Genomic DNA, 24139 nt, shown 5'->3' with positions numbered 1-24139 from the left:
TAAATGTAGTTCTTCAGATTTCATTAGATAAAACAATTATTAGGAGGGAGGCTGGAGTAATAGCCTACTGAAGTACAATGCTATTTTACGAGTAATTTAAATGTAAGATTTGTGAAACACCGAGACTAAAAATCATACCACTAATTATTGTCTCAACTCGAAAATTATAAAATATTTACTACAAAATTATGTTAACGATATCCCCGAGCAGGGTGCGAATTAACGGGGGAGATGAGGGGGATTGCCTCCCCTGTTGGAATGTTATCCCCCTCTCATAAATTCATACTAACATCCCTGCCAGTGATACACAAAATATAATTGTTTTAATACGACTATAATATATACTTTATAAAGTATAAAGTAAGCAAAGAAAATAATATTGATGTATTATCATCACCGGCAAACTGACAAAAATGACTAACGTAGGAATTACACATCTTATCTTAAGCCTGCTCATGGATATTATGATGATTATGATGATGATTATTATTATTATTATCATCATCATCATCATCATCATCATCATCATCATCAGGATACAAGACAAGCAACTCGGTGTGACCAAGCGTTGAGCTGTATCGAATGAGGATAATAATAATAATTGTATGTATACTATTCCCTGTCTAGGATTCTATGCTCCCTCATCAGAAATCTTAATTCGCACTCTGTCCCCGAGAACACAACATCGTAGAATTGTTACAGACAGATCTGCTTGAAATTTCCCACATACGAAAAATATAATGTAAAATTTAATTTATACAAGTTTTATAGGTTTTTCTGCATTTGTATTCGTATAAGCAGATACAACTGAAGATCTGTACAGAGTTTCCTCAAAATGCTCCAACAGACTTAGGGAGATGATTCTAAAGACAAAAATAGTGAAAGAGGTAAACATATCATCAAGATATCATAGTGTAAGAGGGTTCTTCAAGATTGCGTATTGTAAGAGAAATGCCCAGTTTACACATTCAGTATATGTTGCACATGTAATTCAAGAACCTTTGAGAAGTGTACACGCAAAAATAATTTTTTGAGTTCAAATACATGAATGTTTTAAAGCGAAGTGTTTCTGAATTGAAGTCCTTTTGATAGACATGCCTACTTTCGTTTTCGCTGATTGTATCTTTGCACATACGATATAAAATGTGGGTAATGCATGATGTGTTACCGGCGCGTAATGTTTATGTTAAATTTGTTTGGGGAAAATGGATAGATTGTGATAGGCTACTTACGTGGCCATCTCTCTCAAGTTTTCTTAATCTACCGAATTTCTTGTGAGGATGTGTGGAATATTTAGTTTCTGCTACTTCAGTCATTAATGCGGACATATTGCAGCGGTACTCACGTAATCATTCTCGAATCCGGATTTTTGTAGGTTTTATAGGATAAAACACTATAACTAGGGCGATAGCTGGGCCATGATGCAGTTGTTTATATTAATAAAAATATAAACTTTTGAAAACAAGATTTTGAAATGCAGCTGTTATGTAATTTATGGAATGTACTGAAGAAATATCCATTCTTGGTGTACACAATCTCGAAAGAGCAAGCTGGGGTTATTTATTGTTCCATTTAAACTTTATAGGCTATTTAAAGACCATGAATTGGAGATCAGACGATAAAGGAGAAATGGTGGAAAGGAAAATGCTGGGACTTTTCAGAGTTGAAACCGACTTGTAACAGAACGTCTACGCCTACAAAATACGACGTACACAAGTACTCTATGTACCCAGATTACGAGTATTTGAGAGGTTTATTGGGGCGAAATTGAATTTCAGAAACTATGATTGCTTAATAGTACTTAATGCTTAAGGCTGAATAATAATAATAATAATAATAATAATAATAATAATAATAATAATAATAATAATAATAATAATAATGTGAAATTCGAAAACACATACTTCACAGGAAGATAGGATATACATTGTTATGGATAAATCTCGGTGGAAAACGGGGCGGGGGGGATTTAACTTTTATATTAGGTTGGTGCATAATTCCGTAACGATATTTCATAAGTTTATTAAACACATCAGATACACATAAGAGAGAAGTTAGTCATCAACAATATATTCTCCTTCACTATTTACGTCGGCCTGGTTGGCGAGTTAGTATAGCTCTGGCCTTCTATGCCCGAGGTTGCGGGTCAATGGTATATAAGTGTGCTTAAATGCGACAGGCTCATGTCAGTAGATTTACTGGCATGCAAAAGAACTCCTGCGGGACAAAATTCCGGCACAACGGCGACGCTTATATAACCTCGGCAATTGCGAGCGTCTTTAAATAAAACATAACTTTATAACTTTCACTATTGACAACAGTCTGCCAACGTTGAAATAGTTTTTCGATTTTACGCCTGTAGAAATGCGTGGTTTTGAGTTAAAGAAGTCGTCAAACCATGTTCGGATGCATTTTCATCTGGAAAGGAAGTTCCTTGAAGGTTGTTCAATAGAGAGCGGAAAAGGTGAAAATCTGAGGGCACAAGATCAGGTGCGGAATGACTTCCTAACCCAACTCCTGGGTAGTGTTTAGTGTCGGGTTAACAGAGTGCGAGCAGGCGTTATCGTGGAGTAGTATCACTTCACGCAGTCTTGTTGGTCGTTTTTCTTGGATTGTTTGTGCAAGACCTCTCAGTTGGAGGCAATAAATGTCGGAAGTGATGGTTACACCTCGGGAAGCAATTCGTAGTACAGCACACTCTCGCAGTTCCACAAGATGCATAACATCTTTTGTGGATGCGCGCTAGCCTTTGTACAGAGTTGCTTTTTTCGGGCTAAACCATTCTTTTCTTTTCCTTATGTTAGCATAAAGACACCATTTCTCGTCACTAGTAACGATATTGGAGAAGAATGTTCGATGTTGTTCACGAGCAAGCAAAGATGCACATATGGCCACTCGCTGATTTTTGTGGTTTTAGCTTAGAGCATGCGGTAACCATGCACCTGATTTGTGAACCTTGCCCATTGAATGAAAATGTCGCACGATGATGGAATGGTCACATTTCATCACATTTGCCAGTTCTGGGGTACACTAACGTGGATCATTGTGCATTAATATGTTTAAACGGTCTTCATCAAATCCCGAAGTTATTCCTGAACGTGGAGTGTCACTAATGTCAAAACAACCCTCTTTAAAACGAGAAAACCATTTTCTTGCCGTTCTCTTTCCGATAGCATTGTCTCCATACACGGTGAAAATGTTTCTGGCCGCCTCCGCTGCTTTCGCTCCTCTATTGAACTCAAAAAGAGTGATATATCAGAAATTTTCCACTTGACACTCCATTTTCTAGCGTCCATGGCTCCACTCAATATCTGCAAAAATGAGAACTTCAATATGTAAACTCAAGCACAATAATTAAACTTCAAATAAAAAATGACAGTCGATAAATAAACCCATAGCAACCGGAGAACCAAGACGCGAAACAAAAACGCTACGAAATTATGCACCAACCCAATAAATAGAGGATCTCATATTAGGAGACATTTTTTTCAAACCAAAAAAATACATAGGATATTTTAAATTTTTCAGAAGTGTATTACAAAATAAATAATACAAATGAAAATTGGTTTTTGTACCTTAAAATTTAATCGTTGAGTGATATGTTTGTGTTTTGGAACTTCTATGGCTTTTATTTCCTGAATTATTGTTGAGAAATATGGATCTCATATTAAGTGCTTTTACCTTACTTTCTTCATAAAAGGACATGTTTTTGAATCTGTCTCATGAGATGTCTCCGCTAATTGTCCTTTTGGATTGTTCTTTCATCCAATCCTCTTTCGTCGAAGATTAACTCACTCGTTATAAATTATTAATATAAACGGAGAAAATTCGGTTTCTCATTACCGGGAATATGTTTGCAGGAATTTTATATAACTTGCAATAATAATGATATCTTTGATTTCATTGTCTCTAACTCTTTCTTTGGAAATATTGGATTAATTTTATTGATTTGCTTGTTGTCTGAGCAGAGCATCCAAGTTATTTATCACTTTTTCTTTATGTCCAATATTTTTAATAGCCCAAACCTTTCCCCCATTCCCGGGTCCATAGTGTTCAGAAAAGCGTCTACATTAAATTTATCCGTATAATTATGTAAAACACAAGAGTACACTATATTCATGCAGTTTATCGAACTTTAGAAAACCAAACTATGTATCCAGATCATCACTAATATTGTTTGCTAAGCTTCAGTTCGTATAGTTTCTCTAATGCGGTCGACTTCACAAGGTTCAACTTCTCGGTTGCCATTTTCGTGTCCTGTTTTGCGTACGATGTTTCGCTACAGCGGAGAACATAGATACGGGCTCTCGATATAACGGGAGATGTCCAGGAGTTCCCTTGGGATTCTTTTTTTTTTATCGGAGACAATTTTGTTGTTCTATATGGAGACTTTCGATCACAAGAAGTTTTGTAAAAAGGAGAAAGGGGAAGAAGAAAGTACAAGGTCCTCTGTACGAGATGAAGGAAATGGTTGCCAGGCGACAAAAATGTTCCGCTCGTCATCTGTCTTGGGTTTACATACAGGAAATCAATGGTAGCGAGGAACTGCCAATAGCGCCAATGGATGGGAGGAAATCTTGACAGTTTGAACAGCTGAACATCTCCCACGTGCAGCTGCCATTTGCATGAATATTGACTACGTACGTGCGCCCGTACGCGGGTTTTTAAATTTATTCCTTTCCCATTTATTTTATTTCTCTGTTTCTGCTACAGGGACCTCCAGAAATAGGAACCTAATAAACATATTTCGTAGTGGATTGGAAGTACTTGCACAATTTGACCTTCAACATAGGCGTCATTTTTAAGGAATATGTTGAGTAATAAATTTTCATCATCACCACCATCATCAAATCATCCAATCATCAAGGATTAAGCTCTGACCTATTGACTTCACACTTTAGGATTAAACTGAAAGATCATGTCTTCGATTAATTCGTTCTCTAAATATAGGGTGGACCGCTCGAAATGTACCTAATTTTAATTGTATGTGACTGGTAAACGGTTGAAGATAGAAACCTACAGTAACTTTTATATGAAAGGAAAACTCAACAAATTTCACATCACCATGCCTCTACGTGAGCTCCAGCTGTCACTGTGACGATATCGAGGCGATGAACGATTTCTTGCCAAGCCCGTTGGAGCATGTCTTCTGGAATGCTCTCAATAGCCACTATGATGCGCTCCAGAAGATGACGAAGGTCTCTGACTGGGATGGCGTACACTTTATCTTTGACGTAGCCCCAGAGAAAGAAATCGTATTGGCGAATCCCACTCGTTTGGGTTTGTCATCCGGCTCCAGACGTTGCATTAACTGCATTTTGTATGCGTACAGTTTGAGACGTTTGTAGACAATTCGTTGGAATGTCGATTTTGGTATTTAAAGTTCTCGCGAAGCTCTTCTTAGTGACTTCCGCGGGCTTCGCTCATATGCGGCTTGAACATTTGCAACCATTTCGTCGGATGTTCTACGACCACCACCATGCTTCTTTAACACAGATCCTGTAGCTAAAAATGTATCGTGCCACTTCTTAATGCATTTAGAAGTTGGAGCATCATGGTTAAACACTCGCCGATACTCCCTTTGAACTCTAACAATTGATTTAAACTCCGCATACCACAACACAGTTAGCGCTTTCATCTGCGGTGTCGCCATTTTGACAGTCGATACAATCTACGAAAAGAAGCGGTGTCTGTACATCATCTAGCGATAGGATTCGAAACTTGTTGTATTTTCCTTTCATATAAACGTTACCGTAAGGTTCTATCTTGAACCGTTCACCATTCACATACAATTGAAATTAGGTACATTCGAGCGGTCCACCCTGTATAGTCCTTAACATCCAGATCAAAATGTTCCAAACAAAAATTTATTCAACATAAAGCGAACTTGCTGTTTTTTCCTCTTGAAGAAAACCGTAATCGTAGATTTTAAAAGTGGCAAATTGAGTATGAGCTTCAATATTTTTCTGAGAATAAACTAGCTGTGTTCTGATATCTCGCTACTCCCTTGCTGAACGAAGGAAACGGCTGTGACATTTGTCCCAGAGGTCCTACCTTCCATTCCCCGTGAGGAAGACACAGATTCATCCCCCTCCCGTAGGGACTGGGATGCACGTTTGTTATATCGTCTCCAGCGTTATATTGTCATGAGAAAATCCCCGTCACTAGTGTTGCTTCATGTGCCGGGACAAACTGAGACTTCAGTCAATGAACGAAAGGGTTGTGGCGGACATAGAAAAATTAAAATAAATGAACCAGTATCGACACGGAAGAATGATAAAATCTAGTTATCACTAGAGGCATCCCGTACCCTAAGGTAGGAATTTTAATAACAAAGAGCAATGAGACAAACTAAGAAATGGAAAATAAGCTTAGAATTAAAGAACTTTGAAATATGAATTCCGTTTGAGATATCAGTGATGGAGATCGAGGATATTTTATCTACATATATGACAGAAAAATTATTCTAAGTCAACATCGGAAGAGAATAATAAAAAACAGCCGTGCTAGGAAGACATAAATGCTAAAAGATGAAACAGTGTGAGTATTTGTGTACACTGCTTATTAAAGAAGAGGATTTGTAAGTAAACTGGTCTGGTAAAGGAGGATTTATTTAATGACGCTGTATCAATTAGTAGATTATTTTGCGTCGAAGGGATTGATGATAGCGAGATGGTGTTTAGTGAGATGAAGTTGTGGATTTGTCGCCGGATTACGTGACATTTGCATTAGAGTTCGTGAAAACTCGGAAAAAACCAAACCAGTTAATGGCCCAAGAGGGAGTGAAATCCACGCCCAAGCACAACTCCGAATCAGCAAACAATCACACCTATAGTCTAGTCTAAGCTGATGGTTATGATGATGATAATGATTTTCGTGGTGCTGCTATCATCATTTGCCAAGATTTGGACCTCTAAAGTTCGTTCCGTCCCAATGAATTAGTGATGCTTTCAGTGTCTTACATGTTTTCCAACATTTTCCAGCAAGACGGGGCCCCAGCCCACTTTGTGGTCCAAGTGCGTGAATTTTAGGATGAGGAGTTCCCAGGTCGATGGATTGGAAGAGTAGCTGAATCACTCGTTTGGCCTCCACGCTCCCCAGATATAACCCCACTGGACTTTTTCCTATGGGGTTTTGTGAAGGACCAAGTGTACAACACTCCTGTGGAGATCTTAGATCATTTGCGACGAAAGATTTATCAAGACATCCCCAACATCACACCGCAAATGTTGCTGAATATTTGGATGGAGGTGGAGTGTAGGTTGGACATCTGCCGGGCCACTGCGGGTGCACATATTGAAATTATTTACAATGTATCGTAAATGGCATGGCTTGCTCTATCTGACAATATCGGTTTTTTCATTAAGTATAGCATATTATAAAATATATACTCTCTTAAACTGTTAAACCCATAGACCTGACACAGTGCACTGCGACAGAGGTATATTAACAGATAAAACAGAATAGAATTTACATTGCTGCAAAAAAATTAACACCATTTTTTGCTGTTGAATATAACAATACCGAACACATTCAGTTGTTTGTTTGTGTATACAACGTGATTGAGCAAAGGTGCATTGCGATAGAAGCATATTGACAGACGGAACAGTTGAACATAACATACCAGATAATATTAGAGTTCTGGAAAAAAATAAACAAAACGTTTCTTTTTGTTAGATGTAACAATACCAAACACATCAAATCACTTGTTAACATACACAACTATGATATCAAAGTATAGTGATAAAATAATTGATGTTACTCAACTTCGAAAGATGACGCTGTGAAAAACTTTCCAATAGTCATGCCAGCAACAGGTGTTATTCTACATTACAGCCAAAGGTCCTTTGTGGTTTATGTATTATAAGTTTTTGTGACTAGTGTTTCTTCAGCCTGCTGATATTCCTTCGTCTTTCTGGATCGAATTTTGAGATTAATTTTGGAATTCGCGTTAGTTGATTCGCTGTACATTGTTCCATCTGTTTTTAATATACAATTCTTCGTTTCTTTCCATCACATTTCAGATATTTAGTTCATATCTTGTATCACAGTTCAACTTACCTCTTCTTGTTATTTCTAGTACATATCTTAGAAATATGTGAGACGAATATAACGTCATATATTTTCTCCGTTATATATTTTACGCATTACGCACATTCATTTATTACGAAATACTCAAAGAGCCGTAAAAGAGGCCTTTATTAATTTGGAAAAAGCAGCAAGAAATATGCATATGGAAATTAATGGAGATAAATAAAAATATACGCCAGTAACCAAGAAAGAATATAGGGCCTAATAATAGACGTGTGCCTATAGAAATTGGCTCATATAAATTTGTACATGGTTTCAGAGATCAACTGTAAAAATGATATTAGAGCTGAAATTCAGTAACGGGCACACTCTACAAATACAGTAGAAGCTTCCATGGTCTCAGGAGACGTCTAAGGTCACAGTTAATATCTGGGAATGATGTGTAAGGTTTCAGTGAGACCAGTTATCTTATACGTAGTGAAAGTGAAATAATTCTGCAGGTTTTCAGAGCGAATAGCTCATGTACGTAGCAAAAAAATGTAATACCATATTGGTGAAAAATTTATAGCTTTGTCAGAAAAAAAAAAATTACAAATATTTAATACCCTCTTTTTTGGTATCTATTGAGAGTAGGATCGTGTTTTTGTTCATATCGGTAGATAATATAATAAGGAAACATTTATCCCTCTGACGTATTTCAATAGCGTGGCCGGTTTTCGTGTAAATTCAATTAAAAAACCACTTATTTCAAGCCACTGAACAATTCAACCAGATTGCAACGTTGTAGCCAGAGAGGGAGATGGAAGTTAGTACACCTAGGGAAGCAGCCGTGAGTTTGTTGCCCTTTTACATCTATATTACGAGAAGAAAGAGCAGTAAGCTAGCGACGATTTTCCAGAATGCTAAAAATTCCAATTTAATTTTCTAATTAACCGTCCATTTAATCACAAAACGTAACATTGATTTTCTATGAATTTAAGTGTATCCTAACGGCCCTTTCAACCTGCAGGATTATTTCACTTTCACTCTGTATACCTCTGAGACCTGGCCGTTGTTAAAACTGGTGAAAGATATCTAAGTATGTTTCAAAAAAGAATTTTGAAGAAGATTTTCGGTTCAGTGCAAGAAGATAAGGTATGGAAAAGAACGTAAAACTTTGAGTTTTACAAATTATGTGACGAAAAAGATAATGTTGAAGTCATAGAGATTAAAAAGTTAGTATGAACTGGACATTTATTACGTGCCAGTGACAGTAAAATGATTAAAAAGGTGTGCAATGCAATGCCAGAAGGAACTAGGAAAGCTGGAAGACGTAAGCTGAAGTGGAATGTCCTCTACAAGCAAAAATCCATTCCTTTCCGCTTAGCGCATTTATCTTACCTTTTAGCATATTTACAGTTTTGTTTTCATGCATATCTCGGTGTCTATATACATACAGATTACAAGTGCGGGAATTCAGTGCCCTCGTTTTATTTCTTTACCGCTAAGCACCTCTTAATTCCGCATCTGAGCTATGAGTTTGCCTTACGCACCTCGCCCAAGAGATAACAAGAAGATATAAATTGTTTATTCAACTGTACGAAGACCTCATAAGTGACACCAATAAGGCATCACTCATGAGGCAACTAAGCTATCAGATAATGGGGTATTGTGGCCAGTTCCTTTCCCTTTCCTTTGCATACATTGCTGAGTAGTGACATAGGTCTATTAGGCTACACTAATCAGACTTCAGATGTATACAAACAACTGTTCTTCCTCTGAGACATATCGTCAAGTGAGATGTACTGCCTGATTATATATATATATATCAGCCAGAACCGTCGGCCTGGGTGCCGCAGTCGGTAGTGATGGCCTTCTGTGTCCGAGATTGTGGGTTCGATCCCGGCCCAGGTCGATGGCATTTAAGTGTGCTTAAATGCGACAGGCTCATATCAGTAGATTATTCCTGCGGGACAAAAGCCTGGCACACCGGCGACGCTGATATATATTTTTTGTTGGGTTATTTTACGACGCTGTATCAAAGCTCAGGTTATTTAACGTCTAAATGAATTGAAAGTGAGAATGTCTGTGAAATGAGTCCGGGATCCAGCACCGAATGTTATCCATCATTTGGTCGTATTGGATTGAAGGAAAACCCTGGAAAAAAACCTCAACTAGGTAAATTGTCCCAACCGGGATTCCAAAGCGGGCCACCTGGTTTCGCGGTCAGAAGCGCTAACCGTTACTCCGCAGGTGTGGACATGCTGATATAATCTCGGCAGTTGCGAGCGTCGTTAAATAAAACATAATTTACAATCAAACAGAACCTCAATCAGAGGTGAACAAGTTGATAATGCAAGGCAAATACGGGGAAGTTGGTTTCATGTAGGTACTATGGAATGATCTTAATATTTATCTGCTAGGTCTGCAGTCAGTACGAGCAACAATTTCCCATGTGTAGATCGTATGACCCCGAGTGGATGTTCCTATGTTTACTGTGCGACAACGGTGTTTCTTTCTTGTATCCCCTAATTCTGCCTGACAAATGCAGAGAAACTTTGCAGAGAATATAACATGTGTCTAAGTTCGTACTCGTTCTACAGTGCACGATTCAGTTAGAAAATTGAAAGAGACTGGAAATTTAGAAGGTAAGAAACATGAAAGTCATGTTTTGACACAGGAAACATTAAAAAAAAATAACACAGTACAAAACGCTTTCAGTTAAAACTAGGTTACTGTTTTGAAATTTAATGAAATTAAATTAGTGATAATGATAACTATCCAAGAGACTTTTTTGCGGATTGCATGGCGGATGCCGGTATTACTCAGAGAATTACACGGGTGCACTTATTTTCGTAAGAAAAGCTTTGTGTTTTTTATATTTAACAATTATTTAACGACGATGTATCATCTATGACATAATCTAATTTCGATTAAATTGTTCATAGCGGGATTATATGTTGATGGTGAGAAGAAACCGAGGTTTCGCCATACAATTGTCTAAAATTTTCCTTATAGTTGGGGGAAGACCGGTACCCATAAAGAACCTAACCAGGCTCAAGTGAGAACCGAACGCAAGCCCGGTTGCAGTATTGGATCACGAATTCAGTTCGTTATCCTTAAGCTACACTGGTGGCACGTTTCAATATTATTTATTTTACTGTGAAAATGTTTTCAGTGCAGGAGCACTCTTTTAAAAACCTCTTATATTTAGATATGTTTACAATTTATTTACATAGAAAACAACTTGTTGGCACTGCGTATAGGGAGCCAAACTCATTCAATGTCACGAAATTAGACGAGATAAAAAAATTCTACTGTGAGAGAGGTAATAATAATAATAATAATAATAATAATAATAATAATAATAATAATAAAAGCCGTAAATCCCCAGTGGGGCAAGGCAGGGATGGCTGGAGTCTTGACCATCAGAAGAGCCGACCTGATAGTCTATTTACATTCCACAATTTCACTAGCACTGGTTGTTGCTGCCGCTCAAAGTTAGTTGATTGCGTCCTTCCACCGTGTTCTTTGGCGTCCTATTCTGGTCTACAGTCCTCCTAGCTGCAACTTGAAATCGTCTCCCCATCTGGTTCTCGGTCGTCCACGGTTTCTCCAGCCAATTCTTGGATCCCACAGTGTCGCCGTGTGTGCCCATCTGGTAGGATGCATTCGTACCACTTGTCCTCCCCAGCGCCATTTCGTCCTACTAGTGAGTGTGACCACGTCCTCTATGCCGCTTCGTCGTCGTACTTCTTCGTTTCTGACTCTGTCCTTCAGGCTTATTCCTAGTATTTTCCTTTCCATTCTTCTTTGACATCTTCCTAATTTTAATTCCTGTTTCTTGCTGAGTGACCATAAAGAAGTACAGGTACAATGCAGCTGTTGAAGATCTGCCTCTTGTTCTGCAATTTCTGGCTCTTGTCCATCAGAATGAAGGACAGACTCCAAAACTTTTTCCATGCTGATGCTATTCGTCTATCGATTTCTTTATCCATGCTGTTCTGAAATGATACGGTCTGGCCAAGGTAAATGTATTGTGTGACAAATTCAATATTCGCATTGTTGACGATCATCTGCCCTTCTGCGTCGTTGGTCAGTACTTTGGTTTTGCTGGTGTTCATTGTTAGGCCTACTGCCATGCTTTCTTTGCACAAATCGTTCTCCTTGTCTCACCTCTCGCTGTATGTTGAATGGTGTTCCTTCTGTATCCAGCTTCACTTTTGTTGTGTTTCTTTAGTATAGCACGCCAAGTAGTCTAATATATATGGCTGGAACACCCTGATTCTTGAGTGCTTTTAAAACACTAGTATGTTCTATAGAATCGAAAGCTTTTGCATAATCCACAAAGGAAGAGGTAATAGATGTATCCATATAATCAATTTGCACTTCAGAGCATAGGGATAAACGTTTATAACATGTGCAGTCTGGGCGACAGTCGCGGGTATAGAAATGATGGGGTAGTGAACTATAGGGAGAACACGTGACGTGGAGGAGTAAACGGCCATTATTCAGCAACGTCAAATCGCATAGCGTTTTAGTGTCATTCCGTTCAGAATTAGAAGTTCTGCTTAACACCAATAACGTTTAAAGTTTAAAGAAGTTTGAATGAAAATATTTGTACTTCTCGTATCATAAACATGTCTTTGCCACTGTAAAGTTTGTCAACAATAAATATAAAATATTATAGAAAACGAACACTGTAGTCCCATTCTATCTCAGCGAACCCCTCAGTTGTATTCCATGTGAAAACATTACGACTATGTCTACGTACACAGGCTATGAGTTTTTTCAACATAACTAAGCTATTTTCAACCGATGTGCAGCGGTACAGTAGTGTGCCGAGAATAATCCACCATTGTGCCGTAAGAAAGTTAAAATAGTAAAGATTGTCATAGCAAAAATTGGGAAAATAAAAGAAGGTTTCACAACCATAGTGGGCCAAGCGCCATTTACTGAAACCGTAGAAAACAAGGGTTAAAATGAAGTTATTACCATAATTCAATGGAAACGTATAGCAAGTAATAAAAGTATACACATTAAAACTAAATGATATGACAATCTTCTTTAAGCTATGGTATTCAATTAACTTTAACACTTACTTTCTCCGTTTTTAATAAATGGTGCTTGGCCCACTATGGCTCTGAATCCTTCAAAAGTGAAAGGAGCAGCAAAAAGAAGTGAGTCCACAAGAATCAACTTTCAGCAAACGCAGTACAAGTCAACATTATCAAGGAATAGATGTGAGATCAGAGTAGAAGAGAACGACTGAAGCGCAGTCAGTGTTGCTAAGTCAGCAAATTAGCATATCGTACCAACTTTGAATTTAATTGAATTTGAATTTAAGGTAGGGGCACTACAACCCATCACTTCGACGTTATAAGATCCCTTGCTCTGATCCCGAGACTAGGCACATTCCCATCCCAAACCGACTGACCACACTAAGGTTTGCTGTGTACCAAGTTTCTTGTAGGAAACCTCACTCGCCCCTAGACCAGTCCCTCTATGCGTCGCCAGTAGCTGTTTCGGGGAATACTATGGAATGATAACAAAATGGAGAAATGTTGACGGAATGAGTTAAGTGCCTAATATGGGGAAACGGGAGAACCTCGCGAAAAACCCAATCGCGATCTTCTCCGCCAGAATTGTCACCATAGACCAGGGGCAGCAAACTCGTTTAGTAAACAGAGCACTCGGTATATGAATATCCGTGCAACAGCAACTGTAGCGGGAGAAGTTAAGCGCTCTGAGAGCGGATGTTTCCCAGCTCTGCTATAGACCAACCTATTGTATTGTTTTTACATGTTTTTATTTTTACATGTTTTATGTTTTTATGAAAAAGTTCCTCCTAGTTACGAACTACTGGTTTATATTACATGAATGTGACGCGGGATTTTGAATTTAAACTTTAATGTGCCACATGTTAAAAAAAGGTCGAAAAACGCTGGTCTAACCATTTAATAAATATATGTGTTTATATTTCTACATATTTGTTTTCAAAAACAGGAAGGAAAACTATGAATGCATGCTTACATTTCTTACAGATTAGTTTTTGTGTCAAACACTGATCAAATACGGTAGGTTCTGTATTCTGTTCTATATTCTGAATATTTACATAATAATAATAATAATAATAATAATAATAATAGTAATAATAATAATAATAATAATAATAATAATAATAGTAGTAGTAGAATAGAAATGCTGGTCACGTGACAGGAGCAAGGGAGCTAGGCAGGAGCGAGGGGGTGTGGCAAGTGACGTCAGAAGTGGGCGTGGCTAAAGAATGACGTCACGTGTGGCTTACGTCACGAAGGGGCGTAACTTAAAGTATGACGTCATTAAGGTGTGTGGCTTAAATTGTTACGTCACAGAGAGGCGTAACTTAAAGTGTGACGTTATAAATTTGAAATTCACAAATGAAGTTGGTGCATGACGTAATAATTTGAAATGCACATGTTCATACAAGTTTGTATAGTAAATTGTAGGTGGGGGGGGGGTTGAAATACACAAGTTCATACATGTTTGAAAATCCCATCTCCTCAATGCAGATCTAATGTGCATATTCGCTATCTGCTATGTGTGCAAATATTATGCAAGGTTGCTGATTCACATCCGGCGATTGTTCTCGCACTGTCTTATGTTACACAAATATTGTATTGAATACATATGCATACTCGATATCTGCTATGTATGCAAATATTATGCAAGCTCACATCCGGTGATTGTCCAATTGCTGAGTAAGAATTAATCTATCACACTTAAACACATACATTATTTTTCTTATTATTATTAAGATTCTAATGTAATGGTAATTTAATTGATGGGGAATGGAAAATGGGGGGGGGGGTTGGGTGTTGGAAATTCGCAAGTGTAAATTGGAATGTGGGACATAAATGGTTGCACTTTAAGCCAATTGCAGATAAAAAAAATTAATCTAGCACACTTGTAAATTAAACAGGATGTGGCTTACGTCACGAAGTGGCGTAACTTAAAGTGTGACGTTATAAATTTGTAATTGAAGTTGGAAATGGGCGAGGGGTGTTTATAATTTGAAATACATACGTTCATATTGGCGTAACTTATAAGTGTGACGTCATAAATTTGTAATTGAAATTGTAAATGGGGGAGGGGGGTAATAATTTGAAATACATACGTTCATAGTGGTGTAACTTAAAGTGTTACAGAGTGCAAGATTAAAGTGTGCAAGTGCAGGTATGTAATTGAAGTTGGGGGCGTAACGTAATAATTTGAATTACATATGTTCATACAAGTTTGTATAGTTGAAAGACAAGTTCATACATGTTTGAAATTTCACCTGCACAACATAAGACAGTGTAACATAAGACAGTGCGCCGGATGTGAATCAGCAACCTTGCATAATATTTGCACATATAGCAGATAGCGAATATGCACATTAGATCTGCATTGAGGAGATGGGATTTTCAAACATGTATGAACTTGTGTATTTCAACCCCCCCACCTACAATTTACTATACAAACTTGTATGAACATGTGCATTTCAAATTATTACGTCACGCACCAACTTCATTTGTGAATTTAAAATTTATGACGTCACACTTTAAGTTAAGCCTCTCTGTGACGTAACAATTTAAGCCACAACCCTTAATGACGTCATACTTTAAGTTACGCCCCTTCGTGACGTAAGCCACACGTGACGTCATTCTTTAGCCACGCCCACTTCTGACGTCACTTGCCACGCCCCCTCGCTCCTGCCCAGCTCCCTTGCCCCTGTCACGTGACCAGCATTTATATTCTAATAATAATAATAATAATAATAATCTACAACTATGGAGTAACGGCTAGCGCGTCTGGCCGCGAAACCAGCCGGCCCGGGTTCGAATCCCGGTTGGGGCAAGTTACCTGGTTGAGGTTTTTTGCGGGATTTTCCCTCAACCCAATATGAGCAAATGCTGGATAACTTTCGGTGTTGGACCGCGGACTCATTTCACCAGCATTATCACCTTCATCTCATTCAGACGCTAAATAACCTAGATGTTGATAAAGCGTCGTAAAATAACCTACAAAAATAAATAATAATAATAATAATAATAATAATAATAACAATATAATAAAAGAAATTTCTCGAAGTGAATTAAATTGCTCAGAATACAATTTGTGATGTGAATACAAATTCTGCATGAATGTGCCGCAGGATTTTAAGTTAAATCTTTTATGTGCCATGTATCAAAAAAGTTGAAAAACGCTGGTCTGTCTATTTAATAAATATATTTGTTTATATTTCCACGTATTTGTTTTTCAAAGACAGAAATGGAAACCATAAATGCATGCTTAGATTCCTTACAGATTAGTTTTTGTGTCCAACTCCGATGAAATACGCTAGGTGAAGAAATCTAATGTACTACATACAGTAATTACTTATGTAATATTCTAAAAGCGTGATAATATTATAGTAAGTACAGTCCACATTTCTCGAAGTGAATTAAATTGCTCAGAATACAGTTTCTGATGCGAATACAAATTCTGCAAAATTTTAGTAATAACTGTGAATTATTTTAGCCCTTGAATGCGACTGGATGGAAACTTCATTAAGCCGCGTCTAGTGAATTCTCTAAACGCAACTTTCCTCATTTGATGAGAGAGCTGCGATTGTTACCAAAGAGATTTTCTCAAACGGTGTAAACTTTTCCATTCCGCGATGTTGATGGTGTAAAGCAGAGATTACAAGAAGCCCCCATCCCCTTTACCCTTCAAGGATAAGGATTTACTTCAATAGAGCGAAAACTGAGCAAAGAAAATGCAAGTGACTATTGTTTCAGACTTGCAAGTGTGCAGCGTGGTTTTACTTCCAACCTACAACTTGGATGTTAATAATGAAATGGGGGACTGCGTGCTCCACGCTAACAAATATCTTCAGGAAATTGCGACAGTAAAGTTCTGATCAAGCTTGGAATACACACGACCATGTGATTATGTTTAATAACTAGAGGACACAGTCCTTAATATAATCCGGGTCTTCCACGCAATAAGCAAGAGTAGCTTAAGGACCAAACTTTGTGATACTCGCTTCACGAGAGTCGAGTACGGTTTTTTTTAATTCTCGTATCGGGATTTTCTAACACATTTTTTTCTTGAATACGTAAATAAACCTTTACTTAACACCTTTTAAACTAGATATATAAAGTATCCAGAAAATACAAAGTCGTTTTCCGTGATTTAGTCGTTCAATCCGAGGTTCACAGGTTCAAACCTGGTCGAAAATGGTAGATTAGTTTCTACTCCATTTCTAGACCAGGTTTGAACCCGCGGCACTAGGATACAACGACTAAAAAACGGAAAACTTTACCCCTGTTATGGTATTTACAAAACGTATTAACATTATATAAAGGATGTTTAAAAAAAAGTCTCGCATATTTTACAGGCGGTAGCATAGGTCGAAACTAGAAAAAAATATATATATATACATCTTTATTACACAACTTTTAACACTATATCACTTTGGACAACGTATTATATGTCTTTCACGTGTTAAATTTTTATGTTACCTGGTTAACATGTTTCGGCCTGCTATTTACCATCCTCTTAACTCAATAGCAGGCCGAAACATGTTAACAAGATAACGTAAAAATTGAACACGTGAAAGACATATAATACGTTTTAGAAAAAAAAGTTCCTATAAACATGTGTCCGGAAACAAAAACCTGTTGAGACATGGGCTATGCTGTATCGTGGCCTGTGATTGTAATTCGTTTAAAAACACAAAACAATGGTGCAGGTTTTGAGAGTGGATAGCATCCGTCAACAGAAGTAAATAGAGAATGTAGTAGTAAACAAAGGTCCAGGATACTACAGAGTTTATCATTTTATTTATGTTAATAAGTAGTTTGAGGCGTAATAGATCGACTATTGATCATATTTTTTGTATTCGACAACAGATATTGGAGAATAAATGGTAGTATAAGGGTACAGTACATCAATTATTCATAGATTTCAAAAAGGCATATGACTCGGTTAGGAGAGAAGTATTATATGATATTCTTATTGAAATTGGTATTCCCAAGAAACTAGTTCGACTAATTAAAATGTGTCTCGGTGAAATGTACAGCAGAGTCCGTATATGCCAGTTTCTATCTGATGCTTTTCCAATTCACTGCGGGCTAAAGCAAGGAGATGCACTATCACCTTTACTTTTTAACTTTGCTCTAGAATATGGCTTTAGGAAAGTTCAGGATAACAGACAGAGTTTGGAATTGAACGGGTTACATCAGCTTCTTGTCTATGCGGATGACGTGAATATGTTAGGAGAAAATCCACAAACGATTAGGGAAAACACCGAAATTTTACTTGAAGCAAGTAAAGCCATAGGTTGGAAGGAAATCCCGAAAAGACAAAGTATATGATTATGTCTCGTGACGAGAATATTGTACGAAATGGAAATATATAAATTTGAGATTAATCCTTCGAAAAAGTGGAAAAATTCAAATATCTTGGAGCAATAGTAACAAATATAAATGACACTCGGGAGAAAATTAAACGCAGAATAAATATGGGAAATGCCTGTTATTATTCGGTTGAGAAACTTCTGTCATCCAGTCTGCTGTAAAAAAAGTCTGAAAGTTAGAATTTATAAAACAATTATATGACCGGTTGTTCTATATGGTTGTGAAACTTGGACTCTCACTATGAGAGAGGAACACAGATTAAGGGTTTTTGAGAATAAGGTTCTTAGAAAAATATTTGGGCTTAATAGGAATGAAGTTACAGGAGAATGGAGAAAAATACACAACGCAGAACTTCACACATTGTATTCTTCACCTAATATAATTAGGAACATGAAATCCAGACGTTTGAGATGGGCAGGGCATGTACCAGGGCATATAGTGTTAGTTGGGAGGCCAGAGGGAAAAAGACCTTTGCGGAGGCCGAGACGTAGATGGGAGGATAATATTAAAATAAATTTGAGGGAGATGGGATATGATGGTAGACAGCGGATTTATCTTGCACAGGATAGGGACCGATGGTGGGCTTATATGAGGGCAGCAATGAACCTTGGGGTTCCTTAAAAGCCATTTGTAAGTAAGTACGTATAGTACATATAGTGTTCAGTTTTTCTTTTTATGCACGATCGGGCACCACCCTATTTTCTACGCCTCGTGCGATAATACCTAACTCGGAGTTTTAATGGGCAATGGATTGGTCGAGGGAGCCCATTAGCATGGCCTCCTCGATCATCTGACCTGAATTCTTTGGATTTCTGTCTTTTGGGACATTTAAAGACATTGGTGTATGCCACACCCATCGACAACGTACAAATATTACAGGGATGTATATACAATACATGCGAGTAAATCCGACAACAGCCAGGTGTAGTTGCAAGGATTTGTAGGCCACAATACAGCATGGCCCATATCTCAACAGATATTTGTTTGCGGACACATATTTATAGGAACGTTTTTCTAGTTCCGACCAATGATACTTCCTGTAAAAATATGCGACATTTGTTTAAACACTCTATATGTTGTAAACACTGTACGAACCTTATGCAGTAAGAAGGAAATTTTTAAATTCGCATTGACATTTATGGGAGTTGCGTCGATTCTGCCTGCAATGCATTCGTCAGTTAAAAATTTTGTTTGATTTGCTCATTCATGGGCCAGGTTAATTTGCTTCTGTTGCGACATTGATTAAATGGAATGTGCAGTCTATGATTATATTGTTAGCGGATGCATCCTCATTTGTTTTTATATTTTAGGGGGTTGTGTGCATATTTTTCAGAGTATAGTTGCATAAACCTGTAAAAAAGAGAAGAGTTGGAAGATCAAAGAAACGATGGAGGGACCAGTTAGACTTTTAACTCTTCTGAAGGCGGAACAGACCATATTGACCTAATCCTTAAATGTTATCATGATGATAAAGAGTAACTTTAAAGGGACAGTGAAATGACATGTGCGAATGTCGGACATGTCTCGAACGCTATTAGGATATTTAAGAAATGCTTTTACCATAAGATAGAGAAGTGCATTCTATAAAGAAAAATATTGATTTGAAATATGCCATTTTTGATCCATAAAAGTACAATTCCCTCATTAACGTCCCCTACATTCCTGCGGCTTCTCTGGCTACTTGGTACAACTAGTAATAATAAACAAATTCGTCATGGGAATATCTAATTTAAGTACATGTACAGTTAAAGATAAAATATAATTGTTTGAATATGCTATGATTAAGCTCCGTATTCCAGCTACCTAAAGACTGAAGTTAAGGACACATTGGGTATATAGTATGCCGAACACAGGTAATGCAACGCATAAGGATATAAACAAATAAGTCGTCGCTGCGTGTTCGTGGAGTGCAGTCAAATCCATACATTCTGAAGCTATACTAGTAAAAACATGCTTGAACCGTGATGTTCATTTTCGTCGTGATCTTTGCAATGAAAAATAATAATAATAATAATAATAATAATAATAATAATAATGATTTATTTTAGCTGGCAGAGTTAAGGCCGTAAGGCCTTCTCTTCCACTCAACCAGCAAAAAGTGTATATAACGTGCATTCGTAAGTTACGGAACTGGAACAGATGCGGATGTGACTTAAAATGATTTTATATTGCAAGAAATTCTTTCAGTAGCACATGACGTCATTGGTGCAGGATGCAGTACAAGATATTTCTATTGTCTAATATTTTTCGTATTTAGTTAGGATATTGCACGTCGCTCATCACTGAAATCCCACTAATTTTCTATATACTTTTCTAGAAATTCTCTAAAATGTAGATTATGGCACTTACCATCATATTAAGCTACACAAATCCCATGCAAAACGTCGAGTTAATATCTTCATAATTTTCAGATTTTGGTGTTACTGGTTCTTTTGGATTACGTTCAACACAGTTTCTGTGCCTTTTGGTATTGGAGTGCCTTTTAGTGCACTGTTTTGGTCATTTTTACGTTTCTTTTACACAATTTTTATGTAATGTTATCTATGTTGACAATGAAAATATTAGTTCAAAATATATCCTCAACTATGCCATGCAATATTACATGTTTGAGCGTCTTACCTAAGTTATTTTACCTCTGCAATGAACCTTCAATCAGCCACAAAGATGTAGTTATTTAAATAATACGACTAGTAATAGCAGTGATCGATAAGACTACTCAATATGAGTGCGTCCCGGATTTGGCTTTCTAGAGGAAGAGGGTAGAGGATGCGTAACTATTTTGTATATGAACGTACCTGTACCTCCGCTGTGACGTCACATATACTTCGAATCCGGGAACTTCATTCCAGTTTATAGGTAACTGGATTACAGAGCCTAGCTATGATACGGATATTGTTGACAAAAATATCTATGTATAACTGTTGTCCTCAATATCTTGCGATCACGATATTAGGCGTTCTGTTCGAAGGTCACACATTCGAAACCGGTAAGGGGCGATGTTTATTTGAGAGACATTAGGACTGAGTTTTTAGATAAAATGGCAAAAACTCATTTCTTTTTACATAAATAGTTACCTTATACAGTTAACATTTTGTTCTATATTTAGCCCACGTCTATCATTTTTGAAGGTCTGGCGCTTATTTTTAAATGCTACGCGCAGCTCTTTTAGGCCTACCACACCCACTAAAATCGCGTTTTCTCAAAACTACGCTCTTGGCAAATAAAAAATACCTACTGGCTTCCATTTGCTCCGATTTACATTAAACGTTGCAAGAATAGTCAGTATAGTACATTTAAATACACAAAGTTGTACATGGCATCAGCTCTGCATTGAACTTTTAAAAGTTAAAGAAAATTACCAAAAAAATTTTGATTTATATGAATATTTTTATCTCGTTAGCTAATGCTCAAATTTAAAAATCCATGTGCAGCTATCTTAACCCCTTCATGCCTGATGTACATTACAGTGTACATTGTTTCTTTTTTTCTTTTTGGGAATATCTTCGATACTTTAAAATATTTTGAAAAATTCAATGTGATAGAAATGAAGAATATTATTTTTGAAACATTTCTCTGCCTGAATTAAAAATAAAATTTTAAATTTTGGGGCCCCAGGGGTCAAAATTGTCCCCAAATTTTTATTTTCTGTGAAGACTTGATTTGGGAATTTTGGATCCCCAGAATGATTATGTGACCAGTTTTTTTCAATTTTTTTTTTAAATATAAATTCTGGTCTGAAGTGGTTAAGTCCTTCACAGAAAATTTTAAAACGCAATAACATTTCTGAAGCCATCAGGAATGTTTTGAATTTATACATAATTTAATATCATTAAAAATATGTGAAAATCAATATCTAAAAAACTAGTGCATGAAACGTGATGAAATGTGGTACTGTTTTGTTTATAGGCTTATACAGTTAGGCCTACAACAGACTCACGTAATTTTAAAGCAATTGATCAAGAACTTCAAAAGTTTCAAGGAAAATTTCAATACTCATTTCTAGTGTCCCTAGAGAGATAAAGTCCTTAGAGTGGCTTTCGCCGACAGGAGAGTAAAACTGTAGGTCCCACGTTATAGATTTAGTGTGAGTGAAGATTTCTTTTCCTGCTATAAGACGCTAAGCAAAATATGGAAAATATTTGTCGCCCATTTTGAACATCGACATTAAATTTTTCACTTGAAAGCTTCGTTACATAAACTACTACTGCTAATGCCGCCGCCGCCGTCGCCACCGCCACTACTACTACTACTACTACTACTACTACTACTACTACTACTACTACTACTACTACTGCTACTGCTACTGCTACTACACCACCACCACCACCACGATGGCGAGAAGAATTTAACAAGACAAAAGGAATCATTCGGACAGAACCTGGCACTGCAGTTGTGTCTGTTGAAAATCTTGCTATGTATATCCTTTTGAATGGAGGAAGTAAAAACATTTTATCAATACGAAAGAACTTCCATATTAATAAATATGCATTTCAAGAAGTCGTGATATTTCAAAGTTCGAACACACAACTGTAGAAATACCGCAAAGAAAATGTTCTTCTAAGACATGGCTTGTGGAAAAATTGCGAGTAATACATCTGAAATATTTTATGATTAGTTCCCTTCTTTATACAGCACTCTCTATATAATGACAACACAAGATTGCAATCAGTCTTTCCAGAAGTTTGTTCAAAGCTATTCAATATTCATCTGGCTATGATCAGGTAAACATTCGAGGATGTCTTATGAACTAAAATAAAATGGAATGTTTATAAAGAAATATATCAAAGAGAAATCATAAAAGAAGAACCTGAATGAATTTCATATCAGATCAGCAAAAAAATAACAAACACAGGGACTCTCACAGGAGATGAATATGGGTTCAGCATAATTAACTGTATATTAGAATAAATCAAATTGTCAGAATAATAAGGAAAATGTTAGCTATGTAAAATATGTATCACACCAAAACAGATATGAATAGAATATACGTATATTTGTTGAAGAGAAGAACTAGGGCAAAGAGGACTGAAATAAATTTAAGCGGCTTATGGAACACCAATGATAAGCTGATGAGCATATTTACATAGTAAAGCACAAGATCAGTTTTTGAAGCTGATTAAAAATGTATGGATACCCAATTAAAAGGAAAATCAATTATAAAAATGTCAGCCATGTTGACGGTTAATTTAAAAATATATTTCTAAGTATACAGTGGAAATAACTTGAATAGACCAAAAAAAAAAAAAATCTGATTCATGACTAAAAAAAATGTGAAAGTAATATATTTCATGTCTAATAAAGAATAGATTTAGGTACATTAATATATCTCCAGTTAATAGAGGGGGATTCATTTGAACGAAGAAGAATAGACTTTTATTATGGCTTACCAAGCCAAAAATTACGCAGAAAAAAATAATTCTGAAAGTTAAGATTTGGCAGGATTACGAGCAAGAAAATAGCTATAACACATCTGAAATCCGGATGTTCAATTTTAGATTAGGGAGAATATACAGCGATATGAGAGATAATATTTTCAAAAATTTATTATAATATTTGTTAACATATGTAAGCTGTATGAATGAATATGGAATTAAGTGATATAAATATAGGCCCAAAACATCAAACTATACTCTAGAATAAAAATACAGTATTAGAAAGATCAGTTAAAATATTATGTTACTTGACTTGTAAAACCAATATTGATT

Source organism: Periplaneta americana, chromosome 17 (genome assembly GCF_040183065.1).
Source record: "Periplaneta americana isolate PAMFEO1 chromosome 17, P.americana_PAMFEO1_priV1, whole genome shotgun sequence".
Taxonomy (NCBI): domain Eukaryota; kingdom Metazoa; phylum Arthropoda; class Insecta; order Blattodea; family Blattidae; genus Periplaneta; species Periplaneta americana.
The sequence above is the reverse complement of the archived record's forward strand: the minus strand, read 5'-3'. Positions refer to the sequence as shown.